The sequence below is a fragment of the Scyliorhinus torazame genome, chromosome 14 (genome assembly GCF_047496885.1).
Source record: "Scyliorhinus torazame isolate Kashiwa2021f chromosome 14, sScyTor2.1, whole genome shotgun sequence".
Taxonomy (NCBI): Eukaryota; Metazoa; Chordata; class Chondrichthyes; order Carcharhiniformes; family Scyliorhinidae; genus Scyliorhinus; species Scyliorhinus torazame.
Genome location: NC_092720.1, coordinates 15,432,303 through 15,455,803, shown reverse-complemented (window position 1 = coordinate 15,455,803; position 23,501 = coordinate 15,432,303). Strand labels below are relative to the sequence as shown.

At 50.3% G+C, this 23,501-nt stretch overlaps 1 long non-coding RNA gene across 1 annotated transcript in view; it reads right to left on the bottom strand.

Annotated features, from left to right (window-relative positions):
• Nucleotides 1-12,931: 12,931 nt before the first annotated feature.
• LOC140389537 (uncharacterized) overlaps nt 12,932-23,501 on the bottom strand; it is a 34,396-nt gene continuing 23,826 nt past the window's right edge. The window contains exon 3 of the long non-coding RNA XR_011934417.1: nt 12,932-13,099. This is a non-coding gene — a long non-coding RNA (uncharacterized lncRNA). The remainder of the gene's footprint in view (nt 13,100-23,501) is intronic.

Genomic DNA, 23,501 nt, shown 5'->3' with positions numbered 1-23,501 from the left:
CATGGGTTAGATACAGAGTAAATCTCCCTCTACACTGTCCACATCAAACACTCCCAGGACAGATACAGCACGGGGTTAGATACAGAGTAAAACTCCCTCTCCGCTGTCCCATCAAACACTACCAGGACAGGCACAGCACGGGGTTAGATACAGTAAAAAAGCTCCCTCTACACTGTCCCCAGCAAACACTCCCAGGGCAGGTACAGCAAGTGGTTAGATATAGTGTAAAGCCCCCTCTACACTGTCCCCATCGAACACTCACAGGACAGGTACAGCACGGGGTTAGATACAGAGTAAAGCTCCCTCTACACCGTCTCCATCGAACACTCACAGGACAGGTACAGCACGGGGTTAGATACAGAGTAAAGCTCCCTCTACACTGTCCCCATCAAACACTCCCAGGGCAGGTACAGCACGGGGTTAGATACAGAGTAAAGCTCCCTCGACACTGTCCACATCAAACACTCCCAGGACAGGTACAGCACGTGGTTAGATACAGAGTAAAGCTCCCTCTACACTGTCCCCATCAAACACTCCCAGGACAGGTACAGCACGGGATTAGATACAGAGTAAGGCTCCCTCTACACCGTCCCCATCAAACATTCCCAGGACAAGTACAACAGGGGATTAAGTAAAGCTCCCTCTGCTCTATCCCCATCAAACATTCCCAGGACTGGTACAGGACGGGGTTAGATGCAGAGTAAAGTTCCATCTCCATTGTCCCCATCACTCACAGGACAGGTACAGCACGTGGTTAGATACAGAGTAAAGCTCCCTCTACACTGTCCCCATCAAACACTCCCAGGACAGGTACAGCACGGAGTTCGATACAGAGTAAAGCTCCCTCTACACTGTTCCCATCAAACACTTCCAGGACAGGTACAGCATGAGGTTAGTTACAGATTAAAGCTCCCTCTACACTAGCCCCATCAATCATTCCCAGGTCAGGTATAGGATGGTGTTAGATACAGAGTAAAGTTCCTGATACGCAATCAATACGCTTGAGACCACGTGGAGTCATATCGATTCAGCTTTAATCAGATAGAACTGGACCCAGCAGCGAAGTTACAGACGTGAGGGCTGCTGGGACGGCATTGGTTCTTATAGCCCGCCTCTCAGGGCGGGGCTATGTGCATTGCCCAATGGTAGACCCCGAGGTCTAGCTAATGGTTATTCCTCTCTCTGGTACCGCAATACCTGGTATTACCACAGTTCCCTCTACACTGTCCCCATCAAACACTCCCAGGACAGGTACAGCACACGGTTAGATAAAGAGTAAAGCTCCCTCTACACTGTCCCCATCAAACATTCCCAGGACAGGTACAGCACGGTGTGAGTTACAGAGTAAAGCTCCCTCTGCACTGTCCCCATCAAACACTCCCAGGACAGGTTCAGCACAGGGTTAGATACTGAGTAAAGCTCCCTCTACACTGTCCCCATCAATCACTTCCAGGACAGGTATAGCATGGGGTTAGTGACAGATTAAAGCACCCTCTACGCTATCCCCATTAATCACTCCCAGGACAGGTACAGCATGTGGTTAGATACAGAGTAAAGCTCCCTCTACACTGTCCCGATCAAACGCTTCCAGGACAAGTCCAGCGCACGGTTAGATATAGAGTAAAGCTCCCTCTACACTGTCCCCATCAATGACTCCCAGAACAGGTACAGCACGGGGTTAAATACAGAGTAAAGCTCCCTCGACACTGTCCCCATCAAACGCTCCCAGGACAAGTACAGCACATGGTTAGAGAAGAGTAAATCTCCCTCTCCACTGCCTCCATCAAACACTCCCAGGACAGATACAGCATGGGGTTAGATACAGAGTGAAGCACCCTCTACACTGTCCACATCAAACACTCCCAGGACAGATACAGCACGGGGTTAGGTACAGAGTAAAACTCCCTCTCCACTGTCCCATCAAACACTCCCAGGACAGGCACAGCACGGGGTTAGATACTGTGTAAAGCTCCCTCTGCACTGTCCCCAGCAAACACTCCCAGGGCAGGTACAGCACGGGGTTAGATACAGAGTAAAGCTCCCTTTACAGCGTCCCAATCAAACACTTCCAGGACAGTTACAGCATGGGGTTAGTTACAGATTAAAGCTCTATCTACACTGTCCCCATCAAACATTCCCAGGACAGGTACAGCATGGTGTTAGATACAGAGTAAAGCTCCCTCTACACTGTCCCCATCAAATGCTCCCAGGACAAGTACAGCACACGGTTAGATATAGAATAAAGCTCCCTCTACACTGTCCCCATCACACACTCCCAGGACAGGTTCAGCACAGGGTTAGATACTGAGTAAAGCTCCCTCTACACTGTCCCCATCAATCAGTCCCAGGACAGGTACAGCGCGGGGTTAGATACAGAGTAAAGCTCCCTCTACACTGTCTCCATCAATCACTCCCAGGACAGGTACAGCATGTGGTTAGATACAGAGTAAAGCTCCCACTACACTGTTCCCATCAAACGCTCCCAGGACAAGTTCAGCGCACGGTTAGATATAGAGTAAAGCTCCCTCTACACTGTCCCCATCAATGACTCCCAGAACAGGTACAGCACGGTGTTAAATACAGAGTAAAGCTCCCTTTATACGGTCCCCATCAAACACTTCCAGGACAAGTACAGCATGGGGTTAATTACAGATTAATGCTCCCTCTACACTGTCCCCATCAAACACTCCCAGGACAGGTACAGCATGGGGTTAGATACAGAGTAAAGCTCCCTCTAGACTGCCTCCATCAAACATTCCCAGGACAGGTACAGCATGGGGTTAGATACAGAGTAAAGCTCCCTCTAGACTGCCTCCATCAAACACTCCCAGGACAGGTACAGCACAGGGTTAGATACAGAGTAAAGCTCCCACTACACTGTCCCCATCAAACGCTCCCAGGACAAGTTCAGCGCACGGTTAGATATAAAGTAAAGCTCCCTCTACACTGTCCCCATCAATGACTCCCAGAACAGGTACGGCACGGTGTTAAATACAGAGTAAAGCTCCCTTTATACGGTCCCCATCAAACACTTCCAGGACAAGTACAGCATGGGGTTAATTACAGATTAAAGCTCCCTCTACACTGTCCCCATCAAACACACCCAGGACAGGTACAGCATGGGGTTAGATACAGAGTAAAGCTCCCTCTAGACTGCCTCCATCAAACACTCCCAGGATAGGTACAGCACAGGGTTAGATACAGAGTAAAGCTCCCTCTACTCTGTCCCCATCAAACACTCCCAGGACAAGTACAGCGCGGGGTTAGATACAGAGTAAAGCTCCCTCTACACTGTCCCCATTAATGACTCCCAGAACAGGTACAGAGTAAAACACCCTTTCAAGTGTTGGTGACCTGTATGTGTTCCACGGGTCCAGAACAACCAACACATCATGATACCAGGAGTTGAGAGATATTAGCACTTCTTAGACCTACCTGCAAGTGATCTGCCTTCTGCCAGCATTCCGTCATCCTGCAACATGGACAACATCAGCCCGCCGTCGCCGCTCCGCATCGCCGGCAACCCCGGGGCCAACTGGAAGATTTTCAAACAGCGCTTCCAGCTCTCCCTTGAGGCCACAGACAGGGAGGGCGCCTCGGATACCAGGAAGATTGCTCTTCACCTCTCCACGGCCGGAGACCATGCCATCCACATTTTCAATTCTCTCACCTTTACAGATGACGAAGACAAGACGAAGTTCAAGACGGTTCTCCTCAAATTTGACACTCACTGCAGCGTAGAGGTGAATGAATGTTTCGAACGCTACGTGTTGCAGCAGCGTTTGCAGGGTAAGGACGAACCTTTCCAATCCTTTCTAATGCACCTCCGCATCCTTGAGCAATCTTGCAGCTACGGGCCCACCTCCGACTCCATGATACGCGACCAGATCGTTTTTGGTGTTCAGTCGGACCCCCTACGACAGCAGCTCCTCAAAGTAAAGCAACTCACCCTAGCGACCGCCATCGAGACCTGTGTCCGACATGAAAATGCCACCAGTCGGTACTCCCATATACAAGCGGCTGAAACGGCGCGGCAAGGTCCCCACGAGGCGGAACGGGTCCAAGTGATTGAGCACCTCCAGGGCCTCAGCCTGGATGAGGGCGGCCATTTCGCGCACTTTTCGCGGACTCCCGCGCTTGTACGCACCAAAGGAGGGGACAGCGACGTGGAGGAACGTAATGCGCAGGCGCGCACCACGCAGGACCGCACCGCGCATGTGCGGTGGCGCAGCGAATGTGCTGACGTCATGACGTGCGGCAACTGTGGCTCCGCCCATTTAAAGCGGCAATGCCCCGCAAAATCTCGACAATGCCTACGATGTGGAAGACGTGGCCACTATGCTGCCTGCTGTCGAGCAGCTCAGCCTTCCAATTCATATCAGCCAGCCTCGCAGGAATGTTCGGGCAATTCAACCCACGGTCACCGAGTCCGATTCCGACCTATCGCACAGCAGTGACACCGAGGACCCGAAGGCGCCTTTTCAAGTCAGTGTCGTAACGAAAAACAGGCTGTCCCCGAAGCAAAGACACCAGCCGCTGTCGGTATACAGCATCGATCCAGACGATGAGTGGTGTGCCACCCTGACGGTCAACCGGTCCCAAATACGATTCCGCCTGGGCACTGGTGCCTCCACCAATCTCATGGCGTGGTCTGCTTTCCAAAGCCTTCGTGTCAAACCAACCATTCTCCCATCGGCCTGCCAGCTATTGGACTACAATGGCAACATCATTCCTGCTACCGGCTCTTGCCAACTCGAAGTGATGCACAAGTCACGAAAAGCCATCCTTCCTTTCGATATCGTGGGCTCCTCGAAGGACTCTCTGCTTGGTGCACAGGCGTGCAAGCTGCTAAACCTCGTTCAAAGAGTTCGCTCTCTCTCTCCTGATGACACATCTGCCTTCCAGGATGCTGACTTCAGGGCACAACTCAACGCCATCATCGACCAGCACCGCGACGTCTTCGAAGGCATGGGCACGCTTCCATATACTTACAAGATCCTACGCAAACAGAACGCCACGCATGTGGTGCATGCACCTCGCAGAGTCCCAGCACCCCTCAAGGACCGCCTCAAGCAGCAGCTGCAGGACCTCCAAGACCAAGGAGTGATCTCCAGAGTTACGGAACCAACTGACTGGGTCAGTTCCATGCTGTGCGTAAAGAAGCCTTCCGGCGAGCTCAGAATCTGCATTGATCCAAAGGATCTGAATCGCAACATAATGAGGGAGCATTATCCAATCCCCAAGCGCGAAGAGATCACATGCGAGATGGCTCGCGCCAAGCTCTTCATCAAACTTGACGCCTCGAAAGAATTCTGGCAAATTCAACTAGACAGATCCAGCCGGAAACTGCACCTTTAACACCCCTTTTGGCAGATATTGTCACAACAGGATGCCGTTTGGGATCATATCGGCGTCAGGAGTGTTCCACAGGATCATGGAACAAATGATGGAAGGCATTGAAGGTGTTCGCGTCTATGTCGACGACATAATCATTTGGTCCACGCCCCGCAGGAGCATATCAGTCGCCTCCAGCACATGTTCAAACGCACACGGGAGCAGGGCCTACGCCTCAACAGGGCCAAATGCTTCTTTGGCCAGACGGAACTCAAGTTTCTAGGGGACCACATCTCCCAGTTGGGTGTGCGGCCGGATGGGGACAAGGTGGCTGCCATCACAGCCATGAAAAAGCCAGAGGACAAGAAGGCAGTCCTCCAATTTCTGGGCATGGTCAACTTCCGAGGGAAGTTCATCCCTAACCTCACCTCTCACACCACAGCTCTCAGGAACCTGGTCAGGAAGATGACAGACTTCCAATGGCTTCCTGCCCATGAGCGCGAATGGAGAGAACTTAAAACCAAATTTACCAGGGCCCCAGTATTGGCCTTTTATGATCCAGCGAAAGAGACAAAAATTCCGACCGATGCCAGCCAATCTGGCATTGGGGCAGTGCTCCTGCAACGCGATGAGGCCTCATCATGGGCCCCCGTTGCATATGCGTCACATGCCGTGACCCCCACGGAACAGCGCTACGCGCAGATAGAAAAGGAGTGCCTGGGCCTGTTGACCGGTGTCATCCAGTTTCATGATTATGTGTACGGCCTTCCCCAATTCACCGTCGAGACCGACCATCACCCGCTGGTCAACATAATACAAAAAGACTTGAACGACATGACGCCTCGCCTCCAGCGCATTCTGCTCAAACTCCGGCGATACGACTTCCAGCTCGTATACACCCCGGGCAAAGACCTGATCATAGCCAACACTCTGTCCAGGGCAGTCAACACCCCGTGTGACCCAGCGGGACTCGTCTGCCAGGTTGACGCCGATGTGGCCTTCGTGGCCTCCAATCTCCTGGCCACGGATGAACGCCTCGTCCAAATTCACCACGAGACTGCGGCTGACCCCCTGCTACAGCGTGTCACGCGCCATCTAACAGACGGGTGGCTCAAGGGCCAATGCCCGTAGTTCTACAACATCCGAGATGATCTGGCAGTAGTCGATGGTGTCCTGAAACTGGACTGCATTGTTATCCTGCACAGCATGTGCCAGCTTGTCTTGGAACAGCTACACGAGGGCCATCTTGGCGTGGAGAAGTGCCGCCGACGGGCCCGAGAGGCAGTGTACTGGCCCGGCATCAATGACGACATAGCCAACACAGTGCTCAACTGCGCCACCTGTCAGCGGTTCTAGCCGGCCCAACCACGCGAGACCCTACAGCCCCATGAGTAGGTCACGTCCCCTTGGTCCAAGGTCGGCATCGACCTGTCCCACGCGCTGGGCAGGGACTATGTTCTGATTGTAGACTATTTTTCAAACTACCCGGAGGTGGTACGTTTGCATGACATCACATCGTCTGCAGTCATCCGAGCCTGTAAGGACACCTTTGCTCGACACGGCATCCCACTCACCGAGATGTCGGACAATGGCCCCTGCTTCGCAAGCCAGGAATGGTCCAACTTTGCCAGGAGGTCCAACTTTGTGCATGTGCCATCCAGTCCCCTGTACCCCCAATCCAATGGCAAAGCGGAGAAGGGCGTCCACATCGTCAAACGGCTCCTCTGCAAGGCTGCCGAAGCGGGATCCGACTTCTACCTCACCCTGCTGACCTATCGCTCGGCCCCACTGTCCACTGGCTTGTCGCCAGCCCAGCTGCTGATGGGTCGCACCATGAGGACGACGGTGCCGTCCATTCACGTCCCAGACCTCAACCACGTTCCGGTCCTTCAACGAATGCAGCTGTCTCGTGCACAGCACAAGGCGGCTCATGACACCCGTGCAGCTGATCTCCCTGCTCTGGCTCCAGATGACAACGTCCGCATCCATCTTCCGGATGGTGGCTGGTCGGCAACTGCTGTGGTTCTTCGACAGGTGGCTCCCCGCTCGTTCCTGGTTCGTCTACCGGATGGTTCCATTCGGCGCCAAAATCGACGTGCCCTTCGTCTCGTTCCGCACTCGCTACGTGATCCTCCGCCAGTGCCAGGCCCTCCTGCTGTCCCTGACCTGGACTATGCGGAGATTCCGGTTACTCTGCATCCTCCTCACTCTGACGCAGTCCAGCCCGCTCCTCAGCCACTGGCTCCCGACCCACCCTTGAGGCGGTCAACCAGAATTCGTCACCCACCTCAGAGACTTAATTTGTGAACTTTGTGCACTAATGGACTTTCTGGTCTGTTATGTTCTTCCGTTTAATCATTCAAGTGGTTTGTATATAGTGTTCATCTCGTTATTTGTGTGACACACTGTTTTTTCTGCACCAGGCACCTTCCATGTAAATAGCTTAGTTTCATGTACATAGTCCTGTAAATATTTGGCACACATGTAGTCAGGAACATTCACCACACACTATTTATTGTCACGCAGGCACATTTTTTTATATAAAAGGTAGGATGTCATAATATACACCAGTATATCATGGTGCAGACACACACTGATGGACACACAGTGGGACCAATCAACACACACAACACCGCAGCCAATCACCAGTTAGAGCACACGCACTATAAAGACAGGGGGCATCAGAGTTCCCGCTCATTCGAGTTGCAGCTAGCTAGGAGCACAGAGCTCACAGCCTGCAACACAGACATTCACCATGTGCTGAGTGCATCAACTGGTGAGGACAAGGCAAAGTTAATGCTGGTATCGTATTTACCCACAGTTCAAGTATGTTTAAATAGTTAACCTTTTCATAAAATAGTGTTGCACTACTTCAAGTGTTGGTGACCTGTATGTGAACCAGAACACCCAACACATCAGACAGGCTCAGCACAGGGTTAGACACAGAGTAAAGCTCCCTCTACACTGTCCCCATCAAACACTCCCAGGACAGGTTCAGCACAGGGTTAGACACAGAGTAAAGCTCCCTCTACACTGTCCCCATCAAACACTCCCAGGACTGGTACAGCACGGGGTTAGATACAGAGGAAAGCTCCCTCTGCACTGACCCCATCAAACAATCCCAGGACAGGTACAGCACGGGGTTAGATATAGAGTAAAGCACCCTCTACACTGTCCCCATCAATCAGTCCCAGGACAGGTACAGCATGGGGTTAGATACAGAGTAAAGCTCCCTCTACACTGTCCCCATCAAACACTCCCAGGACAGGTACAGCACGGGGTTAGATACAGAGTAAAGCTCCATCTGCACTGTCCCCATCAATCAGTCCCAGGACAGGTACAGCACGGGGTTAGGTGCAGAGTAAAGCTCCCTCTACACTGTCCCCATCAAACACTCCCAGGACAGGTACAGCACAGGGTTAGATACAGAGTAAAGCTCCATCTGCACTGTCCCCATCAATCAGTCCCAGGACAGGTACAGCACGGGGTTAGATACAGAGTAAAGCTCCCTCTACACTGTCCCCATCAAACATTCCTAGGACAGGTACAGCACGGGGTTAGACACAGAGTGAAGCTCCCTCGACACTATCCCCATCAAACACTCCCATGACAGGTACAGCACGGGGTTAGATACAGAGTAAAGCTCCCTCTGCACTGTCCCCATCAAACACTCCTAGGACAGGTACAGCACGGGGTTAGACACAGAGTGAAGCTCCCTCGACACTATCCCCATCAAACACTCCCATGACAGGTACAGCACGGGGTTAGATACAGAGTAAAGCTCCCTCTACACTGTCCCCATCAAACACTCCCAGGACAGGTACAGCACAGGGTTAGATACAGAGTAAAGCTCCCTCTACACTGTCTCCATCAAACACTCCCAGGATAGGTACAGCACGGGGATAGATACAGAGTAAAGCTCCCTCTACACCGTCCCCATCAAACACTCCCAGGACAGGTACAGCACGGGGTTAGATACAGAGTAAAGCTCCCTCGACACCGTCCCCATCAAACACTCCCAGGACAGGTACAGCACGGGGTTAGATACAGAGTAAAGCTCCCTCTGCACTGTCTCCATCAAACACTCCCAGGACAGGTACAGCACGGGGTTAGATACAGAGTAAAGCTCCCTCTACACTGTCCCCATCAAACACTCCCAGGACAGGTACAGCACGGGGTTAGATACAGAGTAAAGCTCCCTCTACACTGTCTGCATCAAACACTCCCAGGACAGGTACAGCACGGGGTTAGATACAGAGTGAAGCTCCCTCTACACTGTCCCCATCAAACACTCCCAGGACAGGTACAGCACGGGGTTAGATACAGAGTGAAGCTCCCTCTACACTGTCCCCATCAAACACTCCCAGGACAGGTACAGCACAGATTAATTCTTGCTTCCCATTTCCGCAATGAAGTTTTGCTCCAAGCTCTCAATAACTTCCAACTGTAACATGGAAGCAAAGCGGTCTACAGCACAGCATTCATCCCTTTATGCTGGCTATTTTGTTACAGATAAACAATGAGTCTCACTGCTCTATGCTTTCCATGTAGCTCAGTGTCTGCCAATGATCAAAGTTTAATCCAATTTTGCATAAACGATGCAATGACCCCTATCTTAGCTACTCACCGCATAAAATATTTGAAGGTCCAACAAGCCTCTGTGTCCAGTAATGTCCCCTTCCTGCTCAGTAAATGAAAATTTTACGTTGGCTTACTTTCTTTCACTGATTCCTCAAACCGAAGCATTAAGCTTTGGCAAACTTCTTCATCATTTTGTTAGCTTTTATAAGATGACCATGCTTTAAACTGCCTCCTTTAATTCAAAGTGAAATGGAACAGTGGAGAGATGCATGTGACCTCCTACTTGCTCTACTCAGTGGTAAGTCCCTGTACCCTGGTTACCATGGGGGCAGGAGCCCAGGTCAAGCCCTATCGAAAGTAAAGTGTAAATTTTCAACACTTGGAGACAACGGTCAGACGTACCGACTGCGAGAACATGGACAGAAGGACATGTAAGTAGCAGCTTCTATCAACAGCAGAGGAAAAGATTGTTTTGATTCCCGTGGAGATTTATCGACATCAGACGCTGCCCTGACTCCTCTGGGAGGAGAGGTCACCTGAGTGGGGCTTGCTGCTGGAAGTCAGTTCAGGGATTCTCTGAAGACACGGAATCAGCTTTCAATAGACGCTGGACATTGTGACCCAGTGAAGTTCTCAGTGTATGAATCACAAAAGGTTTGTATGCAGGTATTGTAAGTAGCTAGGAAAGCCAATAGAATGTTATTGATTATTGCAAGGGCAATTGAATAGAAAAGTAGGGAGGTTATACTTCAGTTATACAGGGCATTGGTCAGATTACATCTGGAGTAGTGTGTACAGCACTGGTCTCCTTATTTAGAATCATCATACAATCACAGAATCCCGGCAGTGTAGAAGGGGGCCATTCAGCCCATCACGTCTGCACCGACCTTCTGAAAGAGAACTCCAAACTGGTCCCACTCCCCCGCCCTATCCCCATAACCCCACCCAACCCGCATATCTCTGGACACGAAGGGGCAATTTAGAACACAGAACATAGAACATAGAACATTACAGCGCAGTACAGGCCCTTCGGCCCTCGATGTTGCCCCGACCTTTGAAACCACTCTAAAGCCCATCTACACTATTCCCTTATCGTCCATATGTCTATCCAATGACCATTTGAATGCCCTTAGTGTTGGCGAGTCCACTACTGTTGCAGGCAGGGCATTCCACGCCCTTACTACTTTCTGACTAAAGAACCTACCTCTGACATCTGTCCTATATCTATCTCCCCTCAATTTAAAGCTATGTCCCCTCGTGATAGACATTACCATCCGAGGAAAAAGGCTCTCACTGTCCAATCCACCTAACCTGCACATCTTTGGTCTGTGGGAGGAAACCGGAGCACCCGGAGGAAACCCACGCAGACACGGGGATAATGTGCAAACTCCGCACGGACAGTGACCCAAGGTTGGAATTGACCCCGGGTCCCTGGTGCTCTGAGGCAGCAGTGATAACCACTGTGCCACCGTACCGCCCCAATTTAAGGAAGAATGTAATTCATTAGAAGCAGTTTAGAAAAGATTCACTAAATTAATACTGGGAATGGGTGGGTTGCCTTCTGAGGAATGGTTGGAGAGGCTAGGCTAGTGTTTGCTGAAGTTTAGACGAGTAAGAGGTGACCTGACTGAAACATATAAGATCTTGAGGGGGTATTGAGAGGGTGGGTGTGGAGAGGATGTTTCTTCTTGTGGGAGAATCTAGAACTAGGGGTCACCCATTTAAGACAAAGATGAGAAGGACGTTTGTTCTCTCAGAGGGTTGTGTGCCTTTGGCGCTCTCTTCCTCAAAAGGCAGCGGAAGCAGAGCCTTTGTATGTTTTCAAGGTAGAGGTAGATATATTCTTGATAAAAAAAGGGGTAGACAAAAGCTTACAATCAGATCAGCCATGATCTTATTGAATGGCGGAGCAGGCTCGAAGGGCCGAGTGGCCTGCTCCTGCTCCTCACTCATACGTTGGTAAATGGGGGAGAAATGAGCCTGGTGGAAGCTGGGAGTAACTTAGACTGCTTCCTGTGAGCCTGGCCACGCTCTAACGGCCCTATTGATGGTGGGTGCAAATCCTTTAATGGCCACCAAATCTCACAAGAGGCCAAAGGCGGGAGTTGCGCCAGCCTTTGGACTGTGGGAGGAAACCGGAGCACCTGGAGGAAACCCACGCCGACACGGGGAGAGCGTGCAGACTCCGCACAGACACCCGAGACCGGAATTGAACCCGGGTCCCTGGTGCTGTGAGGCAACAGTGCTAACCACTGGTGTCTTCCCCGTTAGCAACCCCACCCCCACCGATGACGTGATCCAGTCGATGCCCAGAAAGGATGTGAACAGTAGTGGTGGGAAGCGAAGGGGAGATATATTTTCTGTACTTTAATGCATTAGGTGCCTCCTAAATAATGTTTTGTTCATTGACTTCAGCTTCTTCGTTCCAGCAAAAGTCTCAAAATATCAAACCTTGTGTGAGTTTCTGAGACGGCCACTGGGAAATTCATATCTCTTTTTAAAAGTTATCGGTCACTATGGGGATTGTAACAATTTTCCAAATCTTCATTAGCTTTCCTTTTCATCCCTGCTACTCTAGTATCTCCCAATGCTACATTTCCCCAGCTCAATTCAACCTGGAGTTGTCCAAAGATGCACATTCAATGTCAAGATATGCGTGACATTTTGTTAGTCCCTTGCAGTGAACTAGCACTCACTAAAAATTGGGGTCGGACAGTTCAAACCCATTTCACATGCACCAGACAGATTCTATTATGACCATTAAGCCGTATAAACAAATAAAAGCTCAGAGGAAAGGTCAGATCCCTTGTTGTCAGGTATAGGACCGAAACCTGCACATTGACCCTGCCTCGAAAGATAGATATCACTGATGAATTGCTATGAGTCTGGACCAGCCATAAAATCCTAGATTCAGAAGCTGGACTTCAAAGTAAATAAGGCACACCTTGTAATCATTCACTGGTTGTCACAGCAACGTCTAAATGAAGTTCATGTGGAGTATTTACTCTCTGTTCCACTTGTTATTAATTCATTTAATTTGACTTCTTAAAGGATGATAAGGACATCGGTTGAAAGGGTGGAGGGTACGTTAATTCTTCTTCAGTTGCTGTTTAGGTTCCAGGGACCACTGCCTTCCTCCAGTCACTAAACTTTTATACTTCATCTTAAAAGGACTATTGTTTTCCTGAAAAATATTGGCAAAGTCATACATTAGTTTACAACAAACACCCATTAATTCACATTGAAGCACTACGATTATTTCTGGTCTTACCAAGGTGCACTGGGAACAACCAAAAGTAGCGATGGAGCAGTCACAGAGAGAGAGAGAGGTCAGAGAAATTTCTAACCAGATGGAAACAATGAATTATGGATGAGCAGGGAGATGTAGTAGTTTATGGGCGGCCCGGTAGCACAGTGGTTAGCGCTGTTGCTTCACAGCGCCAGGGTCCCAGGTTCGATTCCCAGCTTGGGTCACTGTCTGCACGGAGTCTGCACGTTCTCCCCGTGTCTACGTGGGTTTTCTCCGGGTGCTCCGATTTCCTCCCACAATTCCCGAACGTTGTGTGGCTGAATTGGACATTCTGAATTCTGCGTACCCGAACAGGCGCCGGATGTGGCAACTCAGGGATTTTCACAGTAACTTCATTGCAGTGTTAATGTAAGCCTATTTGTGACACTAATGAAGATTATTATAAATTATAAGTACAGAAAACATTAAAAACAAGTGGATATGTGCAAATGGAAATTCAAAAGGCTAATAGAATGCTGGTCTTAATCACAGGTTAAGACAACAAATTAGAAATGACGATATATAAAGTTTTGGTTCGGTAAGATTTAGAGTGTTCTGTTGTGGTCACCTTAGCTCAGGTAAGATATATTGGTTCTGGAAGGGGTGCAGAGGGGTGCAGGTCTGTAAGAGTTGAATTATTTTCTTGCGTACAGAGGTTTAAGGGGGAGATCTAATTGAAGTGTTTCAGATAAAGAATGAATTGATCGGGTAGATCGAGAGAAACCATTTCCTCTGGTGGGGCAGTCCGGAACAAGAGAATGTAACTTTAAAATTAGAGCCGTTAGGGGTGATGTGAGGAAGCCCTTCATCACACAGAGGAATGGAAATCTGGAGCCCTGTGCCCTGAAACCTTGTTGAGCCTGGGGATCAATCCAAAATGGCAAAAACTGAGATTGATAGATCTTTGTTGGGCAAGGGTGGCGAGTGTTACACCACTAAGGCAGGTCAATGAAAATAACGTACTGATCGGTCATATGTGAATGGTGAAACAGGCTTGAAAGAGTTGAAAGTGCTCCAATGTCCCTATGCTGGCAGGTGAAGGTAATAATAATAATCTTTTATTCTTGTCACAAGTAGGCTTACATTCACACGGCAATGAAGTTATTGCAAAAAGCCCCTAGTCGCCATACTCCAGCACCTGTTGGGGTACGCAGAGTGAGAATTCAGAATGTCCAATTCACCTAACAAGCACGTCTTTCGGGACTTGTGGGAGGAAACCGGAGCACCCGGAGGAAACCCACGCAGACACGGGGAGAACGTGCAGACTCCGCACAGACAGTGACCCAAGCCGGGAATCGAACCTGGGACCCTTGCGCTGTGAAGCAACAGTGCTAACCGTCGTGCTACTGTGCCGCCCACGGTGAAAAATGGTTCATGAAGACACATTTTAAGACCACTTTCTGCCAGAGCTGATGGTTTTCTTTCTGAATTCTAACTGCTAATATAACACAATGTAGCTTGACTAAATAAATCCAGAAGGTGGTTTTGTAAATTGATGCACATATATATAAATCTGTCTTTGTGCATTAACACTGATGATAGTCTCTCCTGTTTGTTCCATATCTGTTAATAAATGTATGCATTCACATATAGAGCATAGAACATAGAACATTACAGCGCAGTACAGGCCCTTCGGCCCTCGATGTTGCACCGTCCTGTGAAACCACTCTAAAGCCCATCTACACTATTCCCTTATCATCCATATGTCTATCCAATGACCATTTGAATGCCCTTAGTGTTGGCGAGTCCACTACTGTTGCAGGCAGGGCATTCCACGCCCTTACTACTCTCTGAGTAAAGAACCTACCCCTGACATCTGTCTTATATCCATCTCCCCTCAATTTAAAGCTATGTCCCCTCGTGCTAGACATCACCATCCGAGGAAAAAGGCTCTCACTGTCCACCCTATCCAATCCTCTGATCATCTTGTATGCCTCAATTAAGTCACCTCTTAACCTTCTTCTCTCGAACGAAAACAGCCTCAAGTCCCTCAGCCTTTCCTCATAAGATCTTCCCTCCATACCAGGCAACATCCTGGTAAATCTCCTCTGCACCCTTTCCAATGCTTCCACATCCTTCCTATAATGCGGCGACCAGAATTGCACGCAATATTCCAAATGCGGCCGCACCAGAGTTTTGTACAGCTGCAACATGATCTCATGGCTCCGAAACTCAATCCCCCTAGCAATAAAAGCTAACACACCGTACGCCTTCTTAACAACCCTCTCAACCTGAGTGGCAACCTTCAGGGATCTATGTACATGGACACCGAGATCTCTCTGCTCATCCACACTGCCAAGAATCTTACCATGAACCCAGTACTCTATCTTCCTGTTATTCCTTCCAAAATGAATCACCTCGCACTTTTCTGCATTAAACTCCATTTGCCACCTCTCCGCCCAGCGCTGCAGCTTATCTATGTCCCTCAGTAACTTGTAACATCCTTCCGCACTGTCCACAACTCCACCGACTTTAGTGTCATCTGCAAATTTACTCACCCATCCTTCTACGCCCTCCTCCAGGTCATTTATAACAATGACAAACAGCAGTGGCCCCAAAACAGATCCTTGTGGTACACCACTAGCAACTGGATTCCAGTCTGAACACTTCCCATCAACCACCACCCTTTGTCTTCTTCCAGCTAGCCAATTTCTGATCCAAACTGCTAAATCTCCCTGAATCCCATGCTTCCGTATTTCCTGCAGTAGCCTACCATGGGGAACCTTATCAAACGCTTTACTGAAATCCATATACACCACATCAACTGCTTTACCCTCATCCACCTGCTTGGTCACCTTCTCAAAGAACTCAATAAGGTTTGTGAGGCACGACCTACTCTTCACAAAACCGTGTTGACTATCTCTAATCAAATGATTCCTTTCCAGATGATTATACATCCTCTATCTCTTGTAAACCTTTCCAAGAATTTTGTATGTAAACCAATCACGCTGTAATTACACTATCTCACCAGTGGAGGTGCTGAAGCTAAACTAATAAGGGACCTGTTCGTAACACTGAGGGAGCATTCAGAATGTCCAATTCACCTAACAGCACGTCTTTCGGGACTTGTGGGAGGAAACTGGAGCACTCGGAGGAAACCCACATAGACACGGGGAGAACGCGCAGACTCCGCACAGACAGTGACCCAAGCCGGGAATTGAACCTGGGACCCTAGCCCTAGCTGCTGCACCATTTCCACAGTGACCAATATTCCACATCCACAGTTCTGAATGCAATAGCATACCATTGACTGGACCTGAAGTAGGGTTTCCACAAGAGTGAGTGACAACTGCACAAGGAGCAAAGGGAGCCTTGCTGACATTGCATTCATAGCAATGGAGAATTCTGCTGAGTCGAATTTAATATACTTGGACCATCAGTAATCCTACCCTGCACAGATGTTGCTCCCATCCTTAGCCGAGACGACATTTCTGTCACTAACCTATTCCTTTTACCACAAGGATTTAGAGAACTGGCACCCAGAATGTACATCGGGTGGGGTTACTAGGTTACGGAGATGGGGTGGGGGCATCGACCTTTCAGAGGGTGGCGGCAAACTCAATGGGCCAAATAGCCTCGTTCTGCACAGTAGTGATCCCACGATTTATACTCGAGACATGCTCCTATCTGTCTCTGTTTTGGGTCATTTATCGTCTCGCCCCGTGGTCTCCAAATTCTGCCATTGGATTTGTTGGCCTATATTTATATTTTAATGTTTTCACAGTTGATCTTTTCAAGTTACTGTGATTATTGTTGCATGGTCTGATTGATGATTCTTTCTGTAATTAGCAAAAGCTAATCTGAGCAAAGGAGTTTTTAAAAAACATCCGTGGCTATTTTTAATGAACTATTGATAAGGCTGACATTGGTGTGGATAAGGGGTTATTTGCTTCCAACTGCCTTTACAGGGAGAGCATTGCTGATTGTCATGTGAGAGTACCTTTAAAAAATGGGTCTTTAAGAAATGTACCTTTAAGAAATGGGTGTTTATCAGTGATGTCAGAGAGTGGGTGGGCTGTCTGCCAACTTTTTACTTTCGTTTTAGGCTGTTTGCTGCAGGGTGTGTTTTTGTTTCGTTTTCAGAGCTGGATAGCTGCAGTCACAGCCAGAAGGGGTATTAGTCTCTCTCTCTGTAATCTAAAGACTGTAAATTGATCCTTTGTGATTTAAAACTAATAACTGCTCTCAGTAGTGACTGTAACCTGATGTGCTTCTGTTAAAGGTTTTGTTTTTAAGTCTTATGGATGTTAAAAGGAAAGCTTAAAGGATTACTTAGTGTTGTATTCTTTGGGGGGTGTATTTGAATTAATGGTTGCTAAGATGTTCACTGTTTGGTTTAGAAAGGTTAACTTGAGTTCATAGAATAAACATTGTTTTGTTTTAAAAAAATACTTTTCCATTTCTGCTGTACCACACCTGTAGAGTGGGCCGTGTGCTCCCCACACCACAATCTATTAAAACTTGTGGGTCAGGTGAACTCCATGATACACTTTGGGGTTCTCTAAACCCTGGCCCATAACATGCTCATAACTACTTGCTGCATTGCCAAATATTCCATATATCCTTTTAAAAAAAGAAGCATGAAAGAGATGTGAATAATAATGATAATCTTTATTATCATCACAAGTAGGCTTACATTAACACTGCGATGAAGTTACTGTGAAAAGTCCCTAGTCGCCACACTCCGGCACCTGTTCGGGTACACAGAGGGAGAATTCAGAATGTCCAAATTACCTAACAGCACATCTTTCGGGACTTGTGGGAGGAAACCGGAGCGCCCGGAGGAAACCCACGCAGACACGGGGAGAACGTGCAGACTCCGTACAAACAGTGACCCAAGCCGGGAATCCAACCTGGGACCCTGGTGCTGTGAAGCAACTGTGCTAACCACCGTGCTACTGTGCTGTCCATCGCATTGGTTTAAAGCACTTCCATTCAGGTAGTAAAGGGGCAGGTGGATGGCCTGTGGGGTTTTCATGCATTCAGGGTTGGAGGCGTCACGGGAAGGGGAGGGGGGGGGGGTGGTAAACAGCACTGGGGATTAATACTGAATAATTGTTATTTTATTCTGGATGACTGTTATTCAGGAAGGATGTTCCTGATGGCAGGGCAGTGCAGGGCCAGGAATCATCATCTCAGGATATGGAATAAACCATTTAGGACTGAGATGAGGTGAAAGTTCCTCACCTAGAGGGTGGTGAGCCTGTGGAATTCACTACTACAGAAATCTGTGGAGGCCAAATGATTGAACGATTTCAAGAAGGACTTCGATATCGCACTTGGGGCTCAAGAGATCAAAGAATATGGGGGAAAGGGGGAACAGGTTACTGAGGTGGATGATCAATGAATGGCGGAGGAGGCTTGAAGGGCCGAATGGCCTTGTCCTGCTCTTATTTTCTATGTTTCTGTGACTGGATTACAGATCAGTAAACTGACACGCCGAGCGAATCAGATTGAACCCTCTAACTCCTTGTTTATTTTCTCACCATTCCTTCTCTTGGTGTTTGGTAGATGATTTCAGCTACCAGGTGGGTTGACCTCTGACCCTGCCCTTTGACCTTGATCGGCCCTCTACAGGCCTCCCGCTCAGTGAGTATGGACAGCCATAAGAAACGCCGGCACCAGCTGTTCACCAGCATTCATTCATGTTGCCACCCTTAACGAGGAAGGTGTGTTTGGACAGACTTGGTGAAACCAAACTAACCACAGGGAACAGAACAATTGCCACCCCTAATCCCTTTATAATTGTTCCCTTGGGTTTAGATGAGCAGGCATGTCATCGGAGTGCGTCCCACGGGGAGCTGGCACAGGGAAAGAGAACTGGTGGGTTTGATCTGGACAATTCCAACTCATAGCTGCTGCCCAGTGACAAAGGCAGACAATGATAACCTGCAATGACATAGCACCTTTAATATAGTGAAACATCCCAAGAAGCTTAACAGGAACATTATAAAACAAACATACACGTTGTGTCTCTGAGCCACATGAAGAGATATGAGGTCAGGTGATCAAAAGCTTGCTCAGAGAGCTCTCTTCCAAGGAGTGACTTAAAAGAGGAAAGAAACGCAGAGAGAGTGAGGGAGGGAATGCCAGTGCTCAGAGCCTGTGATAGTCACCACTAGCAGTATTATATGTAGTACGGTAAGACACGTATAGTAGAGGTACATGGGTAAATCCCTGCCTGCTGGCTCCGCCCAGTAGGCGGGGTATAAATGTGTGTGCTCGCCGGTGCTGCAGCCAGTCTGGTTCCAGCTACAGGAGGCACAACATCTTTGCTCAATAAAGCCTCGATTATTCACTACTCTCGTCTTTGTGATAATTGATAGTGCATCAGAGCCCAGGTCGCTGGGCACGGCTGTCAATGGTGGAGCAAAGATTATTAGTAGCGTGAAAGAGACCAGGTTTGGTGGAAGGCAGCGAGCTGAGTGTTCAGGGGCTGGAGGCAATCACAGAGATAGGGAGGGGTGGGGACATGGGGGGATTTGAAAACACACGACGGGACACAAGTTAATTCCGAAATGCCGGACTAATGGGAGAAGACTGATTAACCCTTTAACTAAGACCGCTTTCACATAATACATGTGGTTAGTCTGTATAGCTTATTGTTTATTGGCACAAGGTTGGGGCGTGGGGGGTGGTGATAGAATCCGGATCACAACATTGCGAGAAATCTCAGCCTTTCTTCAGGAGTTCCGTGGGATTGTTAATTACGTGCTCATTTTAGTCACATGACACTTGGCACGGAATGATAATATAGGGGCTCTGGGGCAAAATTCTCCCGAAACGGCGCGATGCCCGTCTGATTGGCGCCGTTTTGGCCCAAAGGTGCGGAATGCTCCGCATTTTTGGGGGCCGAGCCCCAGCATTGAGGGGCTAGGCCGACGCCGGAGGGATTTCCGCCCCGCCAGCTGGCGGAAATGGCGTTTGTTGCCCCGCCAGCTGGCGGAAATGGCGTTTGTTGCCCCGCCAGCTGGCGCGGAAATGCGGCGCATGCGCGGGAGCGTCAGCGGCCACTGAAAGTTTCCCGCGCATGCGCAGTGGGGAGAGTCACTTCCGCCTCCGCCATGGTGGAGACCGTGGCGGAGGCGGAAGGGGAAGAGTGCCCCCACGGCACAGGCCCGCCCGCGGATCGGTGGGCCCCGATCGCGGGCCAGGCCACCGTGGGGGCACCCCCCGGGGTCAGATCGCCCCGCGCCCCCCCCAGGACCCCGGAGCCCGCCCACGACGCCTGGTCCCGCCGGTAAATACCAGCTTTGATTTACGCCGGCGGGACAGGCAATTTCTGGGCGGGACTTCGGCCCATCCGGGCTGGAGAATTGAGCGGGGGGTCCCGCCAACCGGCACGGCCCGATTCCCGCCCCCGCCCAATCTCTGATGCCGGAGACTTCGGCAGGGGCGGGGGCGGAATTCACGGCGGCCAACGGCCATTCTCCGACCCGGCGGGGGGTCGGAGAATGATGCCCCTGATATCCGTCCTCTAATAGCCCACACATTTTTGTTTTTAGAAATTTAGTGTACCCAATTCATTTTTTCCAATTAAGGGGCAATTTAGCATGGCCAATCCACCTACCCTGCACATCTTTGGGTTGTGGGGGCGAAACCCATGCAGACACGGGAAGAATGTGCAAACTCCTCACGGACAGTGACCCAGAGCCGGGATCGAACCTGGGACCTCGGAGCCGTGTGGCAGCAGTGCTAACCACTGCGCCACTGTGGTAGGTCACCACTGTTGTATTATATTGTATAAACTGCGCTGCATACGAGGGTATTACGTAAGGCCCCTGTACTACAGGTCTGCCTGCTGGCTCCGCCCAGTAGGCGGAGTATAAATGTGTGTGCTCTCCGAACGGCAGCCATTTCGGCAGCAGCTGTGGGAGGCCACACATCTCTGCATAATAAAGCCTCGATTACTCTTGTCTCATCGTAATTGATAGTGGATCAGCCACCACGCTGACCCAGTAATAGCCCACACATGGCCTGTGGGCTGAGGATGATAACCTTCCCCATGGTCCTTGCGGAGTTCGATCTCCCCTGATAGGGTCGGGTGATCTGTATTGAGGCTACAATCCTTCCACCCTGTCTCACTTTTCAATTAGAGCATGGTCAATCTGTATGTAAACTCCATCTATCTGCCTTTGCTCCATGTTGTTTGATACCTAATGAACGTCTAACGATCTCTGTCTTTGGATCGTCAATGATTCTCCATCACACAGTGGCCTCTGAGACAGAGAATTCCAGACTTCCGCTCCCTTTTGTCTGAATGTCCCTTCCTGATTTGACTCCTAATTCTAAGGTTGTGCCCTTTGTGTGCTGCCAGGCAATGGGGTAGTCTGGTGGTGCTCAGCAAGGCCCCATCAACAGCAATAACAACACCAGCAAAACTCAGATAAGTGACTAGGTGACCCGGTTTTGTTATGTTGGTTGAAGGATATGTGTTGGCTCGGACACATGTCAAATTGTGCTGTGGGATATTTTACACCGAACTGAGAGGGCATCCAGATCTCAGTTAAAAGGTGACTTCCAATAATCCCTTCGAACTGCACCGGGATTATCAGTCAAGATTGTGGGGCTAAATCCCCGGACTGGGAATTAAACTCGCACCTTCCCAACGCAGGCACAAGATGCAATCTTGAACACCTGGGGCATCATTCTCCGACCCCCCGCCGGGTCGGAGAATGGCCGTTGGCCGCCGTGAATCCCGCCCCCGCCGAAGTCTCCGGTACCGGAGATTGGGCGGGGGCGGGAATCGGGCCGCGCCGGTTGGCGGGACCCACCGTTCAATTCTCCGGCCCGGATGGGCCGAAGTCCCGCCCAGAAATTGCCTGTCCCGCCAGCGTAAATCAAAGCTGGTATTTACCGGCGGGACCAGGCGGCGTGGGCGGGCTCCGGGGTCCTGGGGGGGGGGGCGCGGGGTGATCTGACCCCGGGGGGTGCCCCCACGGTGGCCTGGCCCGCGATCGGGGCCCACCGATCCGCGGGCGGGCCTGTGCCGTGGGGGCACTCTTTCCCTTCCGCCTCCACCACGGTCTCCACCATGGCGGAGGCGGAAGAGACTCTCCCCACTGCGCATGTGCGGGAAACTTTCAGCGGCCGCTGACGCTCCCGCGCATGCGCCGCATTTCCGTGCCAGCTGGCGGGGCAACAAACGCCATTTCCGCCAGCTGGCGGGGCAACAAACGCCATTCCCGCCAGCTGGCGGGGCGGAAGTCCCTCCGGCGTCGGCCTAGCCCCTCAATGTTGGGGCTAGGCCGCCAAGGATGCGGAGCATTCCGCACCTTTGGGCCGGCGCGATGCCCATCTGATTGGCGCCGGCTTTGGCGCCAGTCGGCGGACATCGCACCGTTGGGGGAGAATTTCGCCCCTGAAGTCAACAGAAAGAATCGGGCTTCTAGTTCCAATATAATTGGTCAGTGGGTAGTATCATACCTGCACCCGCGGGGGGTTTACGGGATGGGAACGATCGTATTCTCCGTGTCCCTTGTGGAAAATGGGCTTCCCCGTTAAGGGGGCGGGGTAAACTCAATTAACATTGTATATAAGGTCGACCAGTTCAGGAACAGCCTTCTCAGACCCGTTTGGGCCGTACTGAGTGTACCTTAAACTGTGGAAACAAACCTTTGTTTTGTTTGTTACAACTCAGTGTGGACTCCCTGTGTCCTCATAAAAGGTAGCATTCTCTTGCCTCTGAGTCACAACGTCATGGGTTAAATCCCGACTCTGTGATATTATCATTACCGTAAGAACTGCAAGGGTTAATGGTGTCTAGAGTAGCCACTAGAGGGACTACACTCCACAGGTCTGAGCACCAAATCCAGGCTGATACGGCCCGTGAAGCATTGAGGGCGTGCTGCACAGTTGGGAGGTGCTGCCTTTCAAACAGTGAAGTATAGGCAAAGTCCCACCTAAAGTCCATTCTGCCCCCCAAAATGGGCTGGATTCGCCGTTCCTGAGACTAAGTGTTGACGCGGGGCAGGATTCGTGGACTTACACGACAGCAAAAGTGGCGCCGCACCTGTAACGATTCAATGACTGTGGAGGAGCGAGCACCGGAGCCACGTGGAACACAATCGATTCCAATGAGAAACGGGGCCGGATTTGCCGGATTCGCGATTGACACTCAGGAGGCTGACTAACTGCAGCCGCAAATACACACTGCACTCCCCACACACACCATCCCAGCCAACACACTCCCCACACACACCATCCCAGCCAACACACTCCCCACACACACCATCCCAGCCAACACACTCCCCACACACACCATCCCAGCCAACACACTCCCCACACACACCATCCC